At 38.3% G+C, this 22,654-nt stretch overlaps 1 long non-coding RNA gene across 1 annotated transcript; it reads left to right on the top strand.

Moving 5' to 3' along the window:
- The first annotated feature begins 974 nt into the window (after window positions 1–974).
- Window positions 975–22,238, top strand: LOC114057230. Its single transcript, XR_003571162.1, has 5 exons — window positions 975–1,013; window positions 2,306–2,406; window positions 3,679–3,780; window positions 21,901–22,009; window positions 22,088–22,238. It is a non-coding gene; the product is annotated as an uncharacterized LOC114057230 (long non-coding RNA).
- The last annotated feature ends 416 nt before the right edge of the window (window positions 22,239–22,654 follow it).

Here is a 22,654-nt window from a genome sequence, read left to right as displayed (position 1 = left end):
TGAAGACCACAGCTAACCTGGTCATATGTGAGAGGCAGCACCTGGGGATGTTTTGAGAGAAGAGGGGCTCGATCAGGGCAATGAACTGCCAGGTCTGCACTCACAAGGAGCAAGGGTGGTAACTGCAGGGGAAGGGTGTGCTCTCATTAACATTTCCTGCCTGTCTTCACCCCATTATGCTGCTCAGAAATTGTGCTCAGAATTCTTGTGCTGAACACAACTGCCTGGATCATGACATCCAGATAACTGGGCATTTAAGTCCGTTTACCCGGGACCAGGTTAGAATTTCCAGCAGCTCTCAATGAGCTTCAGATCTAGAACAAGAAAATAAGTTATACCCATGTGTGCCATCTACACTTATCAATTTTTCCTGTGCTATGTGCTCCACATTTCACCAAAACAAAGTTGTCTCTTCATTCTTCTATTGATTTTGTTGGCCACAATGAGAGGATGAGAAATATTTTCTGGAAGTTCACTCAGCTCTGTATGTTTTTGATAGTAAGCTTCCTTTTCTCCTGTGATCTTGAGATTCTCAACAATTTATTTTCCAAACCTAAATGCCAGTGGGTAGGTTTATGAATTTTTGAAGTTCAAATATGTAGAATTTAAGCCCTAAAATTAAGTATACAAAGCATTTACATAATGTAAGGACTGCATTATTATTTGCTTTGATATAGACATGCTTATTAAATTGATGAGAACTCCTTAAAATTGTATTTTGAATGCTTCAGTAAAGTTTTCTGGAACTTAAATGCATCTGTGTTCAGAAACCTTGCCTGGTCTGCCACTGTTTTTCATCACAGGAGACTGGAATATATTTAGCTTCAGGAAAAATTATTTAGTTAAAATGTAGTTTGAAAACTCCCATGGCACTGAAGACTTTTTTGGGAGCAAATTTTACAGATGGATGTTAAAATAGCTCCTTTTGCTTACAACTGTATTTTGGGGGTTGGGCAGGTGGGGGTGGCTTTCATTTTAAAAAGCATTTGAGGACCTCTGCTTCTTTTCAACAGGTAAGATGTCAAAAGCTGTTCATAGGTAAAAAAGCAACACATTTCTGCAGAGTGCTCTACTAACCACACATCTCCATTTCTCTTTACAGATCAGGCACTTACAGCATGTCTTCAAATTATAGGTATGAAGGAGTTCACAACTAACCTAGTGGAGTCTAATGATGAAGAGATACTTCCTGTGCATTTAGGGATTTTCAGAGGACTTAGCTGAAATGAGACAATCAATCTCACTGCGACCCTTGTATCAGATAGGTAGTTAATTGAGAAGTGCAGTACTGATGCTTTTTTGGCCATTGGTTTTCCAATGGCCAAAATGGTGCCCTTGAAGGGCACCATTATGTCACTCAGGCCTGTTTTGCAGCAACTACCTACTCCAGTTAACCTGCTGTCTATGTGTGCTTCTTGATACAGATAAAATCTGCTTCCCATATGTACATTCTTCAACTGCAAACTCTGAACTACTCAAACATGTTGCTCAGGCACAAGATAACTGGTTGGTTTTTGTTTGGTTTTGGTTTTTTTCTTAAGCCCAAAGGAGGTAGCTCCATTCTGGAACGTGTTTAGTTTGTAGGTGACAAATTGTCTGTGAAAGCCTCAGAGGCAACTCAATATTGATGAGGCCAGGCAGCAGAAGTCCCCATTGTTGCTCAGTGTGGTGACGCAGTATAATTGGAACTGTATAAAGTGAAACAGAGTTAGAATTTAGCAATACTCCCAAAAAGTCATAAAAATAAAACACCTTGCCTCTGCTCTTTCCAGCACCTTGAGAATATACTGCTGCTCTCTCATTTCCTTCTTTCTACAAATGCTTCATATATCCTTCTTGTGAGGGCTTTGTAATGCTCTCTTACTTCATCTTGCATCTTTGACTAAAAATTATGTCAACATTTCGTAAGGGCTGATTTGCTGATTTCATTATTGTCAGTTCTTGTTTGGTCACTTCCAAATACACCCAAGAGAGACTGTAGTGGTTTGGAGTATTGTAACATACCAGGACTCATTACTTCAAGAAAAGACAAATAGTGGCAAAAGTTTTAATTAAAGTCTAACCACCTAAATCTAGCATTAGCCAGAGTTCTGAATTAATTCCCCAAACCTATTTGCTATTTTACAGAAGTGTGTCCCATTAAAGTTGTCTCACCCTTCCTTGCAATACTCCTGCAGTTGGGGCATTCAGGGCTGGACCCTTTACAATAGGTGAATAATAGGCAAATGAATATAATGAATAGTCAAATAATATAATGCCATTCTAATAGGAAGCTAATCCCATGTCTCAATTTATCATAATACAGTTAAACAAGTAAAGCACAAGTCATTCTGAAGAACTGAGAAGACAAATGTTCCAAGTCAAAATTTATTAAGAGGTGTCTTCAAGGAAAACCTCTGTAACAGGGTAAGCATTTTTTCCCCTCAATGTCCTTGAAATACAATATTTTCTTGATTAAGTTATGTGTTTTCATGAAGGAGACTACTGTAATAACAGTAAGTGTGGAGAACGTGACATTTAAATTGCCTTTACAGTTATAAAGGGAAAAGGCACAGACAGTGTATGAAATTTTAAATGTCTCTGTCTCAGATACGTTCCTCTGCTTCAGTGTAGAGTCAGAAATATCGAATTATTTTCTTTATCCATTAGGTACATATATATTCATACACCGAAGATTGCAAAATTGCTACAGCAGAACTGAATATTTCACTTGCACTTGCACTTGATACTCAGCCTGGATTAGTGCCAGACAGGTCTCCATTGTGACACAGAAAACCTATTGATAAACATTCAGTGAACAGGGCTCCCCAAAATTTGCCTTAGATCATCAGAACCTCATGTTGCCTCGCTTCCAGACGGCATGCAAGGTACTCATTTTCAGATTTAGAAAGGCATGATGACTTGAGTAAAGTTGCTTCTTTCACGAAAGCAGGACAATTCTTTGTGCGTTCCTGTGAACTTCTTTGACACTGAAAGTGTTGGAGTTCAGTAAAATGGCAATGAAAGCCAGCAATGTGAATTGCAATATGACACTTCAAAAGCAGTTTACTGTTAATCATTTAAGTATCTTTAAGATATTGGACTGATAATTAGAAAAATATTGAGTTCTGTCACACAGAAAGCAACATTTAGAAAATATTCTGCTCACTTTTTATTACAGCTTAAGTCACACTACAGGCTCTACACAAGAACGAATTAACTCAGTTTTGGCAAAGGTAGGAAGCAAAAGAGTGTAAACATTCAATCTACTGCTAAATATCAATGCACTTACAGAAACTGTACCAGGAAAGACAAATCACACGGTTGACTGGTTTTGGTTTGGTTTTAAATTTGGATGGGGGAACAAAGAAAATTATTATTGTTTTGAATAACACATATCAATTATGCAAAATGCTAGCATGGAAGGGTCTCTGTAAGCATAACTGTATCTACATATCATTTTTATTAAGGGCAAAAGAAGAAACGTGTTATGTGTAATGTCAAGAATATAAGTCCAAATCGAATCTTAACAGCCTAATTAAATAATATTTAATTACTCCATATGAAGTTATTATGGAAAAAGGAGAAGTACTTTAAAGAAAAAGTATAATAATATAGACTTGTCATACACATACTTCCTAGTATCTGCTACTTTTTCTGCTACTATGCTTAGTCTTCCAATGTCCTTTGGGGTCCTAGCATTGAAGGTTTCATAAAGAAGAGGGAATCATGCAGATCAAATCTTTAGCTCTGACGAATACGTTGTTGATTTCTCCCTTCTCTTCTTAGGAGCCTCTTGAGGTAATATTTCTGTGTTTGCTAATGTGTCATACTCCTTGCTTAATCTTTACTGATTAGTTCATGGTGCAACAGAATTTCCTATATATGTTGTATTTGACAAAAGTTGGATGCTTGTTCTCTGCTCTCTTTTTACCTCTAAATGAGGTTTTGCTCAGCTCTGAGTCTGCATTTCTTCAACAGAGCATCAGTGAGTTGTATATAATGCCGGAGCCTCCCATGCCAACCTACCACCTGTCTCTCACTGTCGCACGCCTTCGCTTCTCTAGACCACCTCCTCTGTCCACACTTTCCAAGGTCTCTCCTATCATACCATGTCTTCTACAGAAGAATATCTGCCTAAAACTATTATTGTACTGTACAAAGGTGAGCAAAAATAAGGCTAATTTCTGGTTATTAGAAAAATTGCTATCAAAAAGCAAAGTTGGGAAATTGCAGGCAGCTCAAGAGAAGTTGGCTGCGGCTAGCATGGCAATACAGTGTGTACTGGGTGCCAGGGCTTCTTGCAACCCGCCCCAGAAAGGGGAGGGTAACACAGGTTCTTATTAATAAATCCCTTGGGGTGGATTAGAGTGAAGCAACACTGAATAATCTGTGTTTGTAAACCTATATATGTAGGGTTTATTTTAGAACAGTTTTGTTTCAAAGGTAAACAGGTATGGTGCCATTTGGGGTGTTATCCTTCTACAGCAAAACAGCATCTGTACATATGTTATCATCTATACAGCAATATAGCACTATTAAAAGCATAGTAATATTAAAGCATCTATAACAATAAAACAATATTAGAACATAGCAGTACAGCAGCATTGGAGCATGGCAGTGTTAGAGCATCTATAGCAACATGGCATTGTTAATACTAAAGCATCTGTAGATAAAGCACAGCAATATAGCACTATTAAAGCATAATAGTAGTATTAAAGCATCTATGGCAATAAAGCATTGTTAAAGCCCAGCATCTATAGCAGTAAAGCATAAAGGTAACACTTAAGGAAATGCATAAGGGAGAGAAAGGGAGAGGAAGGATAAGGGTGGAAAGAAGTATATAGTCACTGCCCACGGCATCCAGCGATGAAACTTGGTAGCTGCAGCTTCTATGTCTGTTGGTTGAAGTGGTGGTCTTGGTCCATTGGGGCTGGGGAAGCCCCACACACAGTATTAAAGATGTTATGAGTTATTATACACTTCCAGGTCAGGTGGGAACACCTTGTACCTCCCTGTGACACTACAATGGATAGTGTCACAGTCAAACATTTGAGATGCATAGCCCAGGCTAGATGAGGACGTTGGCGCCACCTTGCAGGACTTGCCTCTTCTTAGCCTCTTCCCTTCCTCAGGCAGGCATCTGCACCAAGAATAGCTAGACAGTGGCACCCACTTATCTGATCTGAAGGTCCTTTGGCAATATTCAGCGAGGGGTAGGCTTTGCTGGGTGAGCAGCTGCTTCTTTTCAGTTTGCAAAAGTCTTTTGGTGATCTCAGACCATGTAAATCATTAACTGTTTCAGTCTCCGACAGGGCTGCTCTACACCAGCTATGAAATTATATATGTCTTCCTTAGTAATGTGATCCCAGCTAAAGACATCACTCCTGGAAATGTTTTGGAACTACTTTGGGTAGTTTTTTATATGTCATGTCATTTCTATGGTACCATATTTTCTCTCCTTGAAGGATTTATGGTCCCCGTTCCTGACATTTTAATAAGAAGGCTGACAGCAGGTTTCAGTCATTCCTACTGTGGATGGGCCATCATCTCTCACATTTCAAGTCAAGGCATTTCATCTACACTGAATGTTACCCATTCTGGGATATGGAGGTAAATCAGGAAATATGAAAGGCAGACTCCTCTGTAATGGGCTAATCTGAAGACTTGCTTTTGTTTTTAACAACAGCTCTTTGCTTGCTATTGTCTTGATATGTTAAATTCATGCCAGTTCCAAGAAATGATTAGTCATGAAGGATGGGGTCAACTATCCAGAAAAAATCAAAAAACAGGGCGGAGGGTTAGACGTTGGGTCCCACATTTACCATAATTTGATAACTGCTTGGCTTGCTCTCTCTGGTTGCCCCCAATCTATGTCTTATATTGAGAGTTCAAAAATATTCCTCTAGTGTAGAAAGGAAAGGGTCTAAGGACTTGTGAAAAAAACCCTGGGGCTTGGGAGGAAACGAGTCTTTCATCATTAGAGTCCTTTTGATGTAGTTGTTCCCCCATTAGCTACCTTCAGTGCTGCTACAGTAACAAATCACATCAAGTAAAAGTACCTCTAGAAAGTAAACATTGAATCACTTTTTATGTTTATGATTTGCTCTGTTATTGTGTCAATATATTGTTATACACATATATATGTAGCTATAGAGAATAAAATACATAGCATCTTTCTGCAAGCCACAGCTGACAGCAAGTTTCCTAGGATAAGTTCACTCTCAAGACCTAATAATAGGGCATGGTTTTGTTCCATCTTTCTAAAAAAAATGGTAGATAAGTTCCTGTTGGACGCAGCCTAATAGTGAACATTTGAGTCATCCCACTGTTTCTCTCATGTTCATGGTTTCAGTTTCCAGGGCCTCATCTCGGTGAGGGCAAATGGATATGTGACTGAGAGCCAGGCAAGTCAGTGGGATGTTATAAAACTGTTCTGTGTGTGAAACAGTGGACACATACGTCCTAATTTCATGTCCATGGAGAGAGTTGGGGACCCTTTTCTTCAGGCAAGGGATACAAAGTCTTGTTGGGGATCTGCATGCAAAGTTGTAGTCTGAAAATAACTTTGCAAACAAGTCTTCAAATGAAGCCTTGCTTCTGGTTGCTCTACTAACAGAAGCTAAGTGACAAGAAAATGTTGCTGACCATGTGATGCTTGACCAGACTCTTCCCATTGGTGCTCCTTTCTGGTTGTATGATTTTAGCACAGTCTTCACAACAAAGTGGATTTTACCTGCCTTTGGTGCAATTACAACTAGCCTTTTTTGCAGATCTAGTAAGCAGTGCTAGTGTACATCCAGTGCCTGTCTCTGAGCAATATATGCTTCCTAGAGCTGACAGCTGAAATTGAAAATGCCTGGTTTATCATTTGATATTAACAGGAATGATGTGGAGCGCATTCAGAGAAGGATCTATTGTATAAAACAAAGCCTTTCCTGTAGTCACTCTGGAGAACAGCACTGTATGAGAATAGTCCTGTACTTTAAATCTTAAAGATAACTTCTTGCCAGGTAATGCAAGATAATGATAGCACATAATATTCTTCTCTTGCTGCTTCTTTCTCATGTATTGATTTGCTCTATACCATAGGTGTGATAGACTAGGGTGCTTACCCTCTGTTCCTCTGAGCACTTTGAGGAAACTACTACATTTGTCAAATGACAAAAAGAATCATCTTAAGAGAGTCAATTGAGAGACATCAAAAGCCACTAGAAAATCTGTAGTCCCAGGTGTGCTGTTACTTGAAAATTATCCAGCCTTCGAGTCATCTGTGGTTAGTCTTTGAAAAGTTCTGCTCAACTCAGGCTGGATTTGAGAACTGAACACTGGATTTTTTTGTTGGTTTTCTGGGCTCCCTTCCCTCCCTATCTCTTGGGAAGATAAAAAAGCAGCATGGTTAAAGGATTATGGACCACATGGTACTTGTCCCATGGCAGCTGTTGGGTTACCATTGCTTGGTTAAAGGTTATTTATTGAACACATTTTATAAAAAACAATATTGAAAAAAATTTTTAAATTCTCGAAATCAGCCTATTTTTCACATAAAATATTCTGACCATAGAAGCATTAAAACAATGATGCTAATATTTAGGGTATGAGTGTTTCTTGAAGTTTGTCTTAACTCAGGGTTTTTCAGATAGGCATTAGGAATCTGGAATCAGCTGCTGTAACCTCTTATCCAAATGCAATGTAGACACTAATAACTCTTGAAATAATTATGCATTTTTGCCAAATACCAAGTTTGGTAGGAATGAAACAGAGATTGACCAGTTTGAAAGATGTAGACCTTCTTCCTCCTAAACCTGAAATATAGAAATCATTGTTTCTTTAAAGCAGTAGTAAGTTTAGGAATTGTAGGTTGTTAGGAATAGGATATAGTAGCAGTTTACAGCCAAGTTGTTTGCTAAATGCTGTTAAGGAATTGCCTTCCCTAGTCCAGTGGTCAAAAGGAATGGAAATGCAAGTATGTCTTTCAGGATCTTGAGCCTAAGCCCAGCAGTTGGTTTCCAAGGAGAAATCAAGGGGCAGGGGGTAAATAAACATCTGCTGTTCACAGGAATTTGCATTACAAAACTGTATAGTACAGTGCTTGTTCAGATGACAAAGTTCTTGTTCTCAGAAACAAAGTTATAATAACAAGGACATCTGCTTGTTTCTGCCATATTTAAGGAACAGAAAATTACTGTTTGGTCAAGTTATCACTGTGTGATACATAATATCATTCTTTTCATCCTGATTTCCAAATCTGTCTTGTCTTGAGGGAAAAAGAAATCACAAGACTTTCCCTGGATATATTTAATGTCTAATTGCTGTCTTAACATTTGAAATTTTCCTTATCGACTAGATTTGCAGTGGTAGCATAGTTCTAAAAATTACTTAGCATGTTCATTTTTAGACTACCTCATTCCATCTTTCTGTCACATTATGCTCTTTTTCAAATTATTCCACTGTTTTCAGAGAAGAGACTTGACAGAGTTGTTATTAATAATCAGAGATGAAAACACAGTGCCTCACGTAATTCCTACCCTTTGCTAGGTATCGATAAAAGGACAGGAAATTGTTTCATGTTTTATTTGTCTTTGTAGCCTTACAAGTGTGTATTAAGCTGGTTTCTGTAATTCTTGTGAAATCGGTTCTCGTATGTCCATTGTGCTGTTTGCTCACAGGCTGTGCAGCATCACACGTACCCTTCTGCCCCATCCCAGCAGCTGGCCCATGCTGCAGTGTTCGGATTTGTGCCGTGGGACCACCTGCTCTTCAGCTGTACAGGGCTACACCTCCATGAGTGTGGGTCTCTGGCATCCCAGTGTGCTCTGTGGAGTTGCCTTCAGAAAGTGGGACTTCTCCACCCTAGAGTTTCCAGTGTGGCAAGCACAAGAGCCCTGTTGCAAATTAGCTGGGGCTACTTTGTGCTTTAACATTTTGAACACACGTGATAGTTGACGTAGATGGATTTTGCACAGTCTTTCTAAAATGTTTGCTTTCTTTCCAGCTCCTTGATGAAGTGGGAATTAAAGAGTGCACCATCCTGCCATCTCTCACCATTTGCAGGTGTTCTGCAGGGTCTGGTTTGATGTCTTCTCACACTCATTTTCTTTCCCAACTCCATTCACACCATTATGTATCACTTCAGAAGATCAGGCTATTTTTCTAAATCATGGGGTGTCTTCTCTGCCTCACTGTTAACTGCATCTTTGGCTGACCCTGATTTTTCAAATTATCCATTTTTGCCTGCCCTCAGTTTCATAGTCCATGAGTTCTTTAGTGACATCTGTAGTGTAGTGACATTTGTCTATCTGTTGCTTCATCAGATTTTCCATTCAAGTCACTACATTTCAGGGAAGTTAGTTTTGTTTAGGGTTTCACCACTGCCCTTTGGGCAATATCTGTTTGGTTTATTGAGGATTTCTGACCACAGTTTATATAAGAATCAGATGCTTGGGCGTGTCTCAAGTCTTGCAAAAGTTGCCAGTGTGAAAATGCTCACACAGAGATGGTCAGTAGTTGTGTAGACTTTTATGAATCTGTTTTTAATAGAAAAAGTGAAATCACTTCAAATACAGGAACGTGCATCAACCCCACCTCATGTGATGTTCTTTGCAAAGCTGTTAATGCTCTTCACTTTTATCCCTTCAGCTCATCTGTATTTTTGATCCATCTTCTATTCTTCTCTAGGGATATACACACAAGTTCCCTAATGTCAAAAATCAACGTTTCGGTTTTCTTTCTTTCTTTTCTAGAACAAATTAAGTCTCCCTACATAGTTGATAAATTGATCAGAAATTACCACTAAATTAATTTGCCAGTCAAGTTCTTCGTGATTTAGAATTTCTCTTTTAGCACATCTGTTCTTAATATTATTTTCTTAAAATTTCTTTTGGTAATGTTTGTTCTCACCAATTGGATTACTCTTGTCTTCATCTAGTTCTCTTTTTTTCATGAAGCTTGTCTATTACAGCATTAGTTATGCTTAGTTTTGTTATATATATATCCTGTATATCTTGGTATTTAATCACCTTGTATCATAATCTCTATGTTCTATTTATCCCAGTGCTTGCTGTTCTTACTTAATCCCGCTTCATTTATTCCAAGTTGCCAGTTCTCCCAAGAGGAATATGAGACAAGGATTTAGACTAGGAGTTTAGATCATATAGAATATAGGAATTCACTGATGGTCCAGAAATGAAGCAAATTAAGATTTCATAAGTCACTGTGCACCAGCAAAATAGAAGTGCTGAAGCTTTACTTTGAAATTTAATTTGATACAATTGTGTCACTGCCATTCTGACTGTTTTTTATCCCACATTTATCTAAACTATTGGCTTTCCAGTCTGAGGGCAATCTCTATCTAGTTCCTCAAACTGCCCTTCCAGAAGGTAGAAACAGTGAAAGCATTGGAGTCATCTCTGCCAAACTGAAGAGCTGCCAGTGCTGAAGTTTTTCTTTTTGTTCCTTAGACAGCTTTTTTATTCCATATTCTGTTGTACTTTCTTTGATTGAGATCCTTTGCCAAATGCTCTTGAAAAATCTAAATATAACTACATGCTCTGAATTTGCATCTTATCTTGGTGGTAGTACCTTCAAAGGACTCTTACAGGTAAGATAAATGTTCTTTTCACAGTAGAAATTAATATGGAATAACACTTCAACTGTGCATGGATCTTAAAGAATGTTGAAAAATGTGACGAATTTTACTATGGTGGTTTTACTGCTATCTCTTTATACTCAGCTTTTCAATTAAGGTATCATTGCTTTCACCAGAGTCCATTTTTTCAAAATTCTCACTTGAACTACAGAATCTTTTGAGGATTTTCAGGTGAAGAGGGGTTAAGCTCTTTTTGGATGCTTCTTGAACTTAAGTCACCTATCAAAGAATAATAAATTAATTCCTAAAATGTAGTGACAGCACAATGAAGAAAAGGGATGCATAATATATACTTTTCCAAATGTAATACAAACACTTATTCTTTTTTTTTTTAAAAAAAGGGGAGAAAATAGTCACTGTTACAAATTCCTTTTTTTCCAGAAAGGAAGTATAAATGCTTTCATATTTTTGAAAATTTGTGTTTGTTTTCATGCATAAACAAACTTTAGCTGTTTATAAACAAATGTGCAAAAATTTCATGTAAAGAAACCTCAGCTGAAAGTACCTGTTGCTGCTCTCTCTTAGCATTTTCTTATAGCACTTCTGGGAACAAAATAGATAGTGAGGTGGGCCCCTGGGCTAAAGTAAGTCACCAACTTACGTGTAGTATTTCAGTCCCACAGTCAGGAAATTGATATATCCATATATTCCATCAGAAAGGTCCAAATATAATTTTATGCAGAGTAACCACTCTTATAAAGCCAATATTCTTTGTGCAAAGAATATTATGTATATAGTTTCTGCACCTAACATGTTTTGTGAGTGTTGAAAATATATACAGAATAGCTCTAAAGTATTCCAAGGTGAGCTACAGTTTATATTTTGAGCCAGTGTGATGTATGAAAATGTATTATGCAAACTGCTCATAGTAAAACTTATTACTATTCCCATTTTTGATAAATTGGTTTATTTAATAAATTTGCATTCTGCTTGTCTTGCAGTCTTCTGGAGAGTCTAGTTAACACACAACATCAAGACCTTTGAGAAGCAAAAACTGAAGGGACATCTTGTATTCTCATTTCTTGAGTTTCCTAAAAGCAGAAAATGGAGGGTTCAGGTGACTGGTAACACCCAGGAAATGCTGTGCATGCAGTCTGTATGGTTGGCCTGCACAGGAGCAGGGAGAGGTGGTATGATGTCACCAGAACATATCCTGGATGCACCGTCTCTGAGAAAGCAGGTGTCCACAGGTGAGGTGACCTTTTTTTGCCATATGCTCGTAAGGGTAATCAGAAGTCATTTTGAAAGAGGGGGCTGCAGCTTATTTCTGTGGTTGTTTCTTTGTGCTGCTACATCAGGGGGCAATGCTGAATCCGAGCGTTAACCTAAAATGTCAGTGGCTAACCTTTTGAACACTCATTCACTGAGCTCTTACCATTCAATGACAGGCGTATATAATTAGGTGCCTAAATTTCGTGCACCTTTTTCCTAGAGGCCTTTTTCATTAGGACCACAAACAGCAAGCCCTTTGTTCTGGAGGAAGCAGAGCCACAGGAGCAAATGTATTTCACTGTTTGCTTTCCTGCTTTGTGACAAACACACACAAAGCAGTGCTAGAAGAAGAATGAAAATACTCAACGTACACAGTCAACTTTTGGCTTTATGTTGTGCAAAATAGAAGCTCGTCCCCAGAAACATTGCGTCCCACAGGGACAGTCTACCTCACTGGAAACCCATTTAGCGTTAGCAGAAAACTGGAAAAGGTCAGACTTTATGCTTATTCATGAGTTACTCTGTAAAATCAGAGAAAATTCTTAAGCAGACAAACCAAAGCAGAAGTGATGCAGGTTTCAGCATAGCTGGCCTCATCCTTTCTCTAAAGATGGTCACACTGAGGAATCAGTTCTGATATTTCTGTGCCCTGAGAATTGTGGGAACCAAAGGGCCACAAGCAAAAAAGCAAGCTCTTAAATGTGCTGTACTTCAGGACAGAGACTTCCACCTCCAAAGAAAACTAGATCACCTGGATGATGAGCATGTTGTATTTTCTTTTTGAACCCTGGTACAGTATTGCAGTCCCTCATTCCCCACCTTAAATCTAGCCATGTGTTTGCAAAGTGTTTATTTTGCAACCAAGCGATTTCAAACGCGCTTTCAGAAGCATTAAAGACTGTGAAAACACTGTCAAAAGCGATTGGCCAGACCTAATTTGAAGTAAATATTTATTCTTTCTTTGTGAGCCCTGTCACCTCTGTGTGGGAGCTGATGCATACATCTCCTGGGAGGCGTGGGTGACAATAACACGGGTCCCCACGCCCCAGCACGGCTGTCTCCTGGGCTGACGCAGAGTTGGGTTTTTATGCAGCTGCTGTGCCACCGTGGTAAGAAAGCAGTTGCTTCACTAAAGCTCTCTGGGCTAAATACCACGAAATTAAGGCAAGGCAAACCTCCAGCAGGTGTTTGTCATAGACCTGAGGCTGATGTCGGGGGGCACCAAGTACTGGATCCTGCTTGCTTGAGACACGTTGAATAGCAGGTTTATCGAAGGAGGAATTGTTCTCAATATTTTTAAAAGAGTTCTTGCAAAAAAAGCCCTAGCCTTAAAACGCTGTTGGTGTGTTTATAGTAAATGATTTTGTGTTTTCTTTTCCAGCAACATGAGAAACCTCATTTCAGGTCCTGAGGCAATTTTTTTAATAATTGAGGAACCATTGATTTTCCCAGGGGAATCTTCATTTGTGTGCACAGGCTAGAGTGTCACTGAAATACAAGTTTTCCCTTTGTCATTTGACTGACAGAGGCACATGGAAGAGGAGGCACAGCGAAAAGAAAAAAAAAAAAAGAAAACCTATTAAATACCACAGAGGGAAGACTCAAAGAAACAGATCAAGCAAAGAGCAGCCTCAGGTGCAGTTACAAAAACTTCTATACTCTATAAGAGGCATTTCACTTTCCAGGAAGAATTGACACATTTAATGTTAAGCTGGTTAGGTTAGGTTTTAATGCATAAATTATAGCATACCTTAGCATTGCGATGGGTACCCAACTCCCCTGGAATAATCTCAAAGCCAGCAATCAGTGTGTACTCCTTCTGTTGTTGTTAAACACCTATTTTCATCTAACTCTCCATTTGTTTAACTCACGTTTACTGCACAACAAAACACAAATGCATGGTTAGCTGTTGCTGATTTTATCACAGTGGTCATTCAAGGAACCATTATTATTTTTCCCTCAAGCATACATAAGTGGGTCTGTCTTTTAAAAAGTTGCTCTCCTAATACCTTTAACCCTGCACGCTGATTTAAGAATTGTAAATACGCTGATTAAATTTTACCGTATTTCATGTCTTAGTGAAAAGTTTCCTTGTAAGTAAGTACCTACTACAGGTTTTAACATCTTCATTTTGTAACCAGTTGGCAGTTCAGAGCAAGACACTGATTTTTTTAATTGTCCTTGACACTGGCTGTGTGAAATGCCAGGTTTGGGAGCATGTGTTAGGTACATACAGTATCGTTAGCAAGTGCTTTGGAGAGGGATGTTCATATGCTGAACCACAGATATTTCTACACATCTCTTAGTTCACGAATGATGATTAAACTCGTCTTCTCTGATGGTAATTTTGTTACAGTGATTGGATCAACTCAGGATTAAACCATCTCGGATTTGGCAATAGCCTCTTACACTGTGATACTGCAGGTCATGCTTTTGACAAGAGGACTAATTGCATTGTTTCTGTGAAGGTTTGTTCATATTTATGTTTTTTCATTAGAATAGCACCTAAATCATCCTTCAGACAGCTCACAGTACTTTGTTACCATTTTTTATTCAGAACAAAAAACTAACTTTTCTTTAATTAAGTTGTTCTCACATTCCCTCAAGTGTCAAAAAGACAAAACCATTTTTATTTCAGATGGCTGAGAATTCCACCCCCACAAACATTTTCAAAGATTAAAGGTGGGGGAAGGGTGTGTGTGTGAACTAAATAAATGGCTTTGCCTTGGATAGAGACCAGGCCTCAAGCACTACAGATTTCATTCCTAAGAGAAAGGGATCAGAATGTTAATGTATATAAAATTGGGAAAATAATGTGATGTTATGGCTCCTATAATTCAACTTGCCCAACATTCCTCTGTTTTGCTAGAAGAAATAGAATGTCAGAAAGCAGTAAATAAAGCTGCATGTTTGTACAAGTCTAAATTATAAGGCATGGCATGAGTAATGCTTTTAGTTAAACTGGCTGGGATAAGAACTTCTCGGTGCTGTCAGTCTTCATGCTTCAGGATGCACATTGATCACTCAAAAAGATTGGGAAAAAAGGTGTGCTCCCACAACCCATTCTTCCTCCTTTCACTGCAAGTTTGTTGATTATGAGCATCTCGATTGTTTGCGTTCTGGTTTGTTCGCTTTCCCCTGTTGTTGACTACTGCTGAAGATTACAAAAAATATTGGCTTACCCTGATAAAATAATTCCTGGTCATATTAACAGCAAGATGTAGTGAGGAATTATGTGGCCACGTGTGGACTGATTAGTATTTTATTTGTTTTCTGATTTCCTTAAAAAGAGGTGTCAGATCTGTCTTAGGAAGATTAACCTGTCATTAACCTAAGTGCTATCAAGAAGATAAAGGCTTGTCAGCCTATAAGCTGTTAAGTGAAAACTCTTTTTCTATAGCAGTCACTTAGTAAAAAGTAAAAGCATCCAATTTCACCCGCATTTTTCTACAAAACTGCAAGCAAGATGTCGCACAAAAAAATGGTGCTTTAAAGATAGAGGCCTCTATCCTGAAAGTTTGTTGCTCCAATCAGAACTGTGAACTGGGATGCTTTAGCACTGATGTATGTTTGTTTCCCAGAAATGTGATTTAAAATCTCTTCCATGCACCCATGGCACAGAGGTGTAAGTCGCATCTGGAATGTCCTCTGAGAAACTCAAGGCCTTTTTCAAAAAGAAGAAGAAACATATTCTGCAAGGTGACACAGAAAGAGACATCCAGGGATTGATTTCAACATACATGTTGTTAAGGTAAAAATACCTCCAGCCTAGCTTCTTTCCTATATAATTTTGCAGGTACCTCTTCCCAATCTGAAGGAAAACACCTGTTTGTGAACCGTGGATGTTGTTACAACTGATGTGAAAAACAGTGATCCAGAAATTATCTCTGTGAGGAAGTTATTTAAAATACCAGTGCTGCTGTACGAGAATAAATCGTATCAAAATTGGACAGAGGGATGATGCTAAACCACCTGCTGCTTAAAAAAAACATTTTTTAACCTAGTATCCTATAGTACTGTACCGTCATTGCAGACTGAAAGCAGTTGTGTACAAGTATGAATTTACCAAGTTTCTTTAAAAGCATGACAAAAGGCCGTGCTGTGGCAGGAAAAGTAGCATGGATGGACTTTCAGTGTCTTAAAGCCAGTAATGCTCTTAGTATGGTGACTGAGCACTCTACATATCTGGCTTGGGATATCACTTGCCTTAATTACTTCTGGATCATTTGTTTTAAAGTGCTGACTTCTTCTTGAAAACTTAAGTTTGGGGATGTAGTGAAAGTCAGCTTATAAATCTGATGATAACTTCAATTAATATTTTCTCACAATTACTTACATAAATATAAACGAATCAGAAAAATATTAAGCCCTCAAAATAGTAGGTTTATCTTTTCCCCTCCCTCTCTCTCATTCCCTCTCTTTCCAGAGGGGGAAAAAAAAAACAAAACAAAACAAAAACCAGAAAAGAGAAAAGCTACTGATATAGTCTTATAGGGGGTGAAAACATCTGATATCTGTTAACTTTCAGAAATTAAAATTTTATAGCCAAAGGCTAATTTGCAAAATTATAAGAAATATAGGAAAAGTAGTTTCTTGAAAAGAGTGTGAATTGAACACTCCAGAATCAAGAGGGTGAAGAGTTAGAGGAGGAGAAGTCAGGCAAAGCTTAGAAGGTATTACCAGGTTATGTTCATGAATTTGTTGAAGCATTTCACTATAGTACAGAATGGGACTTTTAGGGTACAAAGAGTATTAAAAAAATCCTAATGTCATTTTTAACTGAACAAAAGAAACCTGCACCAATTTCTGGCACCTTTGGTGGAGAAAGAGAAGGATTTTCAAATCAAGGAGCAATCTCTGTAACAGAGTATGGATGGATAGTAGTCTTGCATTAGGAATTAGCAGTCAGTTTAATAGCAGAATATTCCTGAGCTGATTGGAAGCAAAAGAATTCCATTAAACTAAATGTCAGAAGCATTTTGAGTGCTTATAGCACACAACTGTTTGTCACAAGGGATACAAAGTTTGGCACTGAGCAAAGCTCCAAGGGTGTATGTTATTTATTATCAGACCTTGGAGTTCATGCATTTTGGGGTGATATCCTGGGAAGCTGTTTAGATTGCAGTCCTTCTGGTCAAGATGAATCATAGTTGTGTTACTTTCATTTACACTGTGTTCCATGTTTTTCCTGAACACCTGCTGTATGCAAATAAAGTGATTTTTAAGAGGTAGCATGCATGATAGAGCTAGATTATAGATTAGTATCATCTGGCCCAAGTTTGCAGATCTTACTAAAACACGTTACAAATGAAATTGCCCACTCACTGTTTCCTTTCTGTAACAAAGGGCCTGTGCTGCTGATGTGTAAGCAAAAGTTAAGTCTATACACCATACTTAATACTGCTCAACCCACTACATTATTAGGACACCTTTTTGAGTTACACTAAAATTTTTGGTTTAGTGACCAAGGATCCACCATAATACAAGTTTTACCTAATATGTATCGTGTGATCCCAATCTGTCTTTAATTTTTGCTTAGATAGTGTTCTGGTTGTCCTATAAAGGATGAATAGCTATAAACTCACTCCAAATGGTTATGCTTTAAACATTAACTTTTAAAAATTACTGCATAATTCTCTCCAGATATGCCATTCCCCCACAATGCCTATCTTTTCTGTTTCCATGTGGGTTTCTTTTAGCTCTTTTGCTACTGTCTCAGTTTGTTTAAAACACATATATACCTCTTATACTATGATTTGCCTTTCTTTTGCCTAGCTCTCTGCACACAGTCTTTCTCTCATTTTTATGTTTCAAGCCGTGGAAACTCTGGCATTTTGGCAGAATGAAAGTAGATAGTAATATTCAGTAATACTAGGCCCAGGCTCTTTGTGAAAACTGGGCTGGGTCTTCTTAAGTTCCTGGATGCAATTTTACTTGCACTGAGATCAGCCATTTAATCTGTCAGGTGGAGTAATGTAGGATTAAGTTTGATGGATAGTTTGCAGAGCACATATTATCCCTGTTTCATGACTAGCTGAAATGCCTGATACTCATTACACTCTGCTTTACCTCATTCTTATGTGTTCAGACACGTAGTTCATTATTTTTAACACTTTTCATCATGCCTGAATGGTGACAATAACAGCTCCAGTATTGCTGTCTATTTGTAGAAATGTGTTGTTAAGAACTGGAGTGAGTTACATCTGTCTTGATCCTTTCCTTCCTTGGAAAGCATGACATCGCTTCTTTTCCTCATCCCTTTAATCATCTCTTTGGCCCTGTTGGCATTAGCTACATCAACACACTTCAGGGAAATGGCATAGCTAAGGCTTTTATAAACTGAATTGAGAACTTACCGTGGCCACAAGAGATGAACAAGAGCTATTAATGCTCTTCGTCTTGCTGGATCCTTTTGATCCACTAACAGCACCCTGCTCTTTGGGAGCATTTTGTTTTCTTTTCTTACATCATCTTTAATTCTGGGGGACTTGAGGTGAGATTTTTGATGTTGAGTTTTGTTTTTTGATGTTGATGTTTGGATTTTTTGGGGTTGGGTTTTTTGGGTTTTTTTTTTTTGCTTTAAGCTAGAAGCTTGCCTGTCTCCTTTCATAAGCTAATAATCCCTGACTTCCCATGACTCCTGTACCAGACAGATAGATCCATGATTAACTTTTTTGGCTGATCTGATTTCATTGCAGGTGATAATCAACTTTCTTTTACCACAAAGAAAGTTACAGTACTATTCAAAAACACTTCATAAAACCATCTTTCCAGGGCATCTGTACTGATAAGCAAGAGCTCACGTGGGTAGAAGATAATCAATGCCAATTACACTGTGAAAAAGCCTCTGCTATTCTCAGATGGTGACTCCTATCACCTCTATAATAAAGGCCTGCTACTAGCTATTTTACAAATCCCAGCTCTTCTGAAATATATAACAGTTCTCAAAGTATACTCTAAGATAAGACTTGGTATAATAAACCTAATACTGAAGAGCAAGTGTGAAATTACCCACTCATTTTTCAGGAGGCAATAAAAAAGGGACGTAGAAGCAGTTACGTGCTATATATAAATGACAGGAAATTGTAGGCTAGTATGAATCTGTACCTCTGATCAAACAGGGGATTCAGTTTCTGTCTCTGATAATCTCCACCCCACTGAGCACTTTCCCTGCAAAACCAGTCCTGTTTCTTCTCCTTCCTTTTGGACTTTGCATGTCAAAGGGCAGAATGAGTGAAGAGACTGACCTGGTGCTGTCTTGGGCTGTTGGGTGGGAGGTTTAAGCTGCTTCTGTCAGCTTTTCACAGCAGCTGTGATCAGGGTTCTTCTGCTCACATCAGTTCAATCACTTCTGTATATCTGCTTATAATGTTATTTATTAACTGTCAGCAGGTAGGCATACTTAAGATCATTATGTCAAGTTAAAGAACTTACAAAAAGTTTGATCTTTTTCAACAACTCTAGTAAAATGTTTTATGTGAGCTTAAATATATATATATATATATATATCTTTGTTCTATACTGTGGCCAGCAACTGAGTGCCTACCAGCCACTCGCTCACACCCTCACCCATCTCCATCCCTCAGGAGTTGGAAGAGAGAATAGGAACAGTAAAAATGAGGAAAAATTGTGGTTCAAGATAACAAAAGTGTCAAATCTGTTTCACAATAATGATGAGCTGGTGTCTGAAAATTTATTGGAATGAAATGGGAAATAACCAGTAAGGAAATACTTACACCTCAGCTCTGCCATTTTAAACCAAATAACATCAGTGGACCTGTTTCTGATGAAAATAGAAGCAAAGATAAAGTAGGATGCAGTTGCACCCAGTGAACCAGTAGCACCTGACTCTTGTTTGCTATAGCCGTGTTTTTAATCAAAACTTAAGTAGATTAACACATAGAAAACTTGAATTTATTGTAAATGGCATTTTATAGACTTCATTTTAAGATGACACCAAAGACTTACTATGGCATGAGGCTTTTCATAGATTTGAGTGTGATCTTGAGTCTTATGCATGGAATTCTTTCTTCCATACCCATTGAAATGATTATTTTGTTCTTTTAAAGATTTAAATCACAAGAGCAGCTAATTTTGAAAAACTAATTTTACATGCAACATTTTTTTGAAAATAAATGCCTCTTCATGTAAATGATATCTATAGAATTCTTATTTATTCTTGTTATATATAGAATTCTTATTTATTGTTGTTATTCTTGTTATTCTTCATTTCCTGGTAATTTATTTTATAACTATAGCATTGAGACAATAAATTTAACATTCTTGATGAAAACACAACTTTAATTATTTTCTGAAATAAGACTTTAAAAGCAGTGATTAAAAACCTATTCCCTAAACTGCCAAAAAAACAGAAAGGGTTTTTCTAAGACCCTGCTGTTCACCCATATTATTAGAGTCAAGGACTTGCCCAAGGTTTCAGATCCCTTAATCACGCTAGCTTAGCTTCAGTGGTACATTTCTAGCATGTAGTTAAAACAGTATAACTGCTGCTTTGTGCAGCTGTGAGAAGATGTAGCTGCTTAACTCCAGTGTGCCAAACACAACACGTAGTCTTGTAAGGCTTGTAGCAACATCTGCTCTCATAAATTCTCTGTAATAAGACTCCCTGGGCTGGGGTGTTGGATGTCTGACCCTAGTCCTGCCAGGATGCTTAAATGCAGTGTAGCATTCAGCCAACTGTCTTGTTCTTTGTAGGATGAATGTGTGTAAAGACACACAGAGTGTGCCTGCTCGCAGGTAAGATAAATGCAAGAGGCACTTCAGTAACACTAATGCAGGTACTAAAATAATTTTATAGCAGAAGGAGGTGGTATCTGGACAAATAATATTCCATCAGTACCTCAATCATTTATCTTTATGTGGTACCTTGAACTGCTGCTGTCTCCCATATCAATTTCTGCGCTTTACAATATGTATCAGTCCTAGGAATATTTGCTTTGAATTTTCTCATGTGCTTCTCTTAAAAGTCAGTGAAAGGAAGCTCACCAAATAAGGCTTTATTTTTAGCAGATTTCTCAAAGTAATTTAATTTTTCTGGAGATGGCAAGAGTCAGGATATTGGCTTTTAAGTACTGAAATACTAGATATTTTAGTATAAAATATCCAACATTAAAAAAAAAAATCCAAATACATAACGCTAGGTGTTTCTTAAAAATTTTAGTCTATTTCCCATTTTTCTTATTTTTGTTCAAAAGTACCTGTTCACCTGCTAATTGCTCAATTTTGTGTGTTTGAGTTAATTAGGTTCTAAAGTTTCGCTCCACCAACCACTTCTTATTTGCTCTTTAACAAAATTTACAGCTCTAATTCACTTGTCTTTGTAGTACAAAAGTGCCTGTCTCCTACTGGATGAAAGAATATGTTGAAGGGTGCCTTCTGTCCATCTCTAACTGATACTATTAGACTCCAGCAGGCAAAACAGATGATTTAATCAACATTTTCCTGGCTTACACTGTATGTATCACACCTACCCTACACAGCCAGGCTGTCAAGGAGACCATGCTTTTCAAGAAACATATACTCTTGTTCCCAAAGCAAAAGCGGATGTTTGATAACTGAGCTACTTTCACTCCACTTCTTTCCAACTTTTCCAACCCTTTCTCTTCCTAAGCATTAGTACTGCCATCATTTGGAAGGGCTCAAACCTACTTGACCCAACTAGCAAGCCTTTCTGTCAGCCATTTGTTTTCACTTTGCTCTTACACTTCTAAATGCACTTTTTCTGCTGGCTGAAGAGGTTGGGGTAGCCACCTCTTCCTGACTCCCTGCTGTCAGGACCAAGTGAGCTTTAGAATTGTGCTGCAGGGTTGGAGAAAATCAGAGTTCCCCAGTCCAGAGCTCTGGGAGCAGCGCCCTGAGCCCAGTGGAGATTTCACCTGTTTCACCAGCCTTGACTCAAAATTAGGGGCAGTGTGGTCTCCATGATTTCAAGTTTTAGTTTGACACTTACTGTGGTAAGCTTTAGCATGTTAGCTGCTAAAAGGCAATAGGAAGGGAACTTCTAACTTTATTTAAGTTTATTCTGTTCTTTGCTTGCTTAGTGTACTGAAGAAGTCTGTACCATTATAAGGGAAGCTGGTGCAGTGACAGCATTCATGGGATCTTGGGATCTTCCCTGTGCATGTGGAGGAGCTGACAATGTCATTTAAGGTAAGCTTTTCTCTGCGAATACTTAAGCAATCCTGCTGCGCTCATCCTGTGTGCCAGTGAGTTTGAATCCAATTTCAGTTTGTGTTTCAGAGTCTTATGCACAAATATAAAGAAAGTTTGAGCACTGTGCAAAATGCCCAGAACACAGGAAAGCTCTGATCGAGCTTTCACCAGTCTGGAACCAGTGCCCTGAAGTTTTACTGCAAGCAGAAATCCTCAAGTGCATAGAGATCACCTGGGCTGTGCTTTTGTGAGTCTGTGCATGGGTGACGGTTGCAGTTTTGAGGACTTGGCAGTTGTTTGTTCCACTAGGGACAGTGCTGTTCAGCTGTGTGAGCCGTGATTTTAATAAGGAACTGAGAGATTCCTCCCTTCACACGCTGAATTCCTATTTTACAACATTACGTAACTCTAATCCTGGTTTCAGCACTTCAGCAGGATGAAAGTGGCAGGTATTTGGCTCTTTTCCTGTCACATCACCACAGTGTAATGGTGGATTTAGTAGGGTGAAATGAGGATTTTCGTCTCTTACCACCTCTTATGTCGGTCTCTGAAGCCAGTAATAGCCATGCCCCCTGTGGGTGTTCAGGACTGTTTTTCAGGGGCTGAAAGACTGTTACTTTTTATGGACAGTGAGTTGAATTA

The sequence above is a fragment of the Empidonax traillii genome, unplaced genomic scaffold, assembly GCF_003031625.1.
Source record: "Empidonax traillii isolate 1590-97213 ecotype Southwest subspecies unplaced genomic scaffold, ASM303162v1 scaffold121:size1714817, whole genome shotgun sequence".
In the NCBI taxonomy this organism is placed as follows: domain Eukaryota; kingdom Metazoa; phylum Chordata; class Aves; order Passeriformes; family Tyrannidae; genus Empidonax; species Empidonax traillii.
Note: the sequence above shows the minus strand (reverse complement) of the source record. Positions and strands in the feature narration are given on the sequence as shown.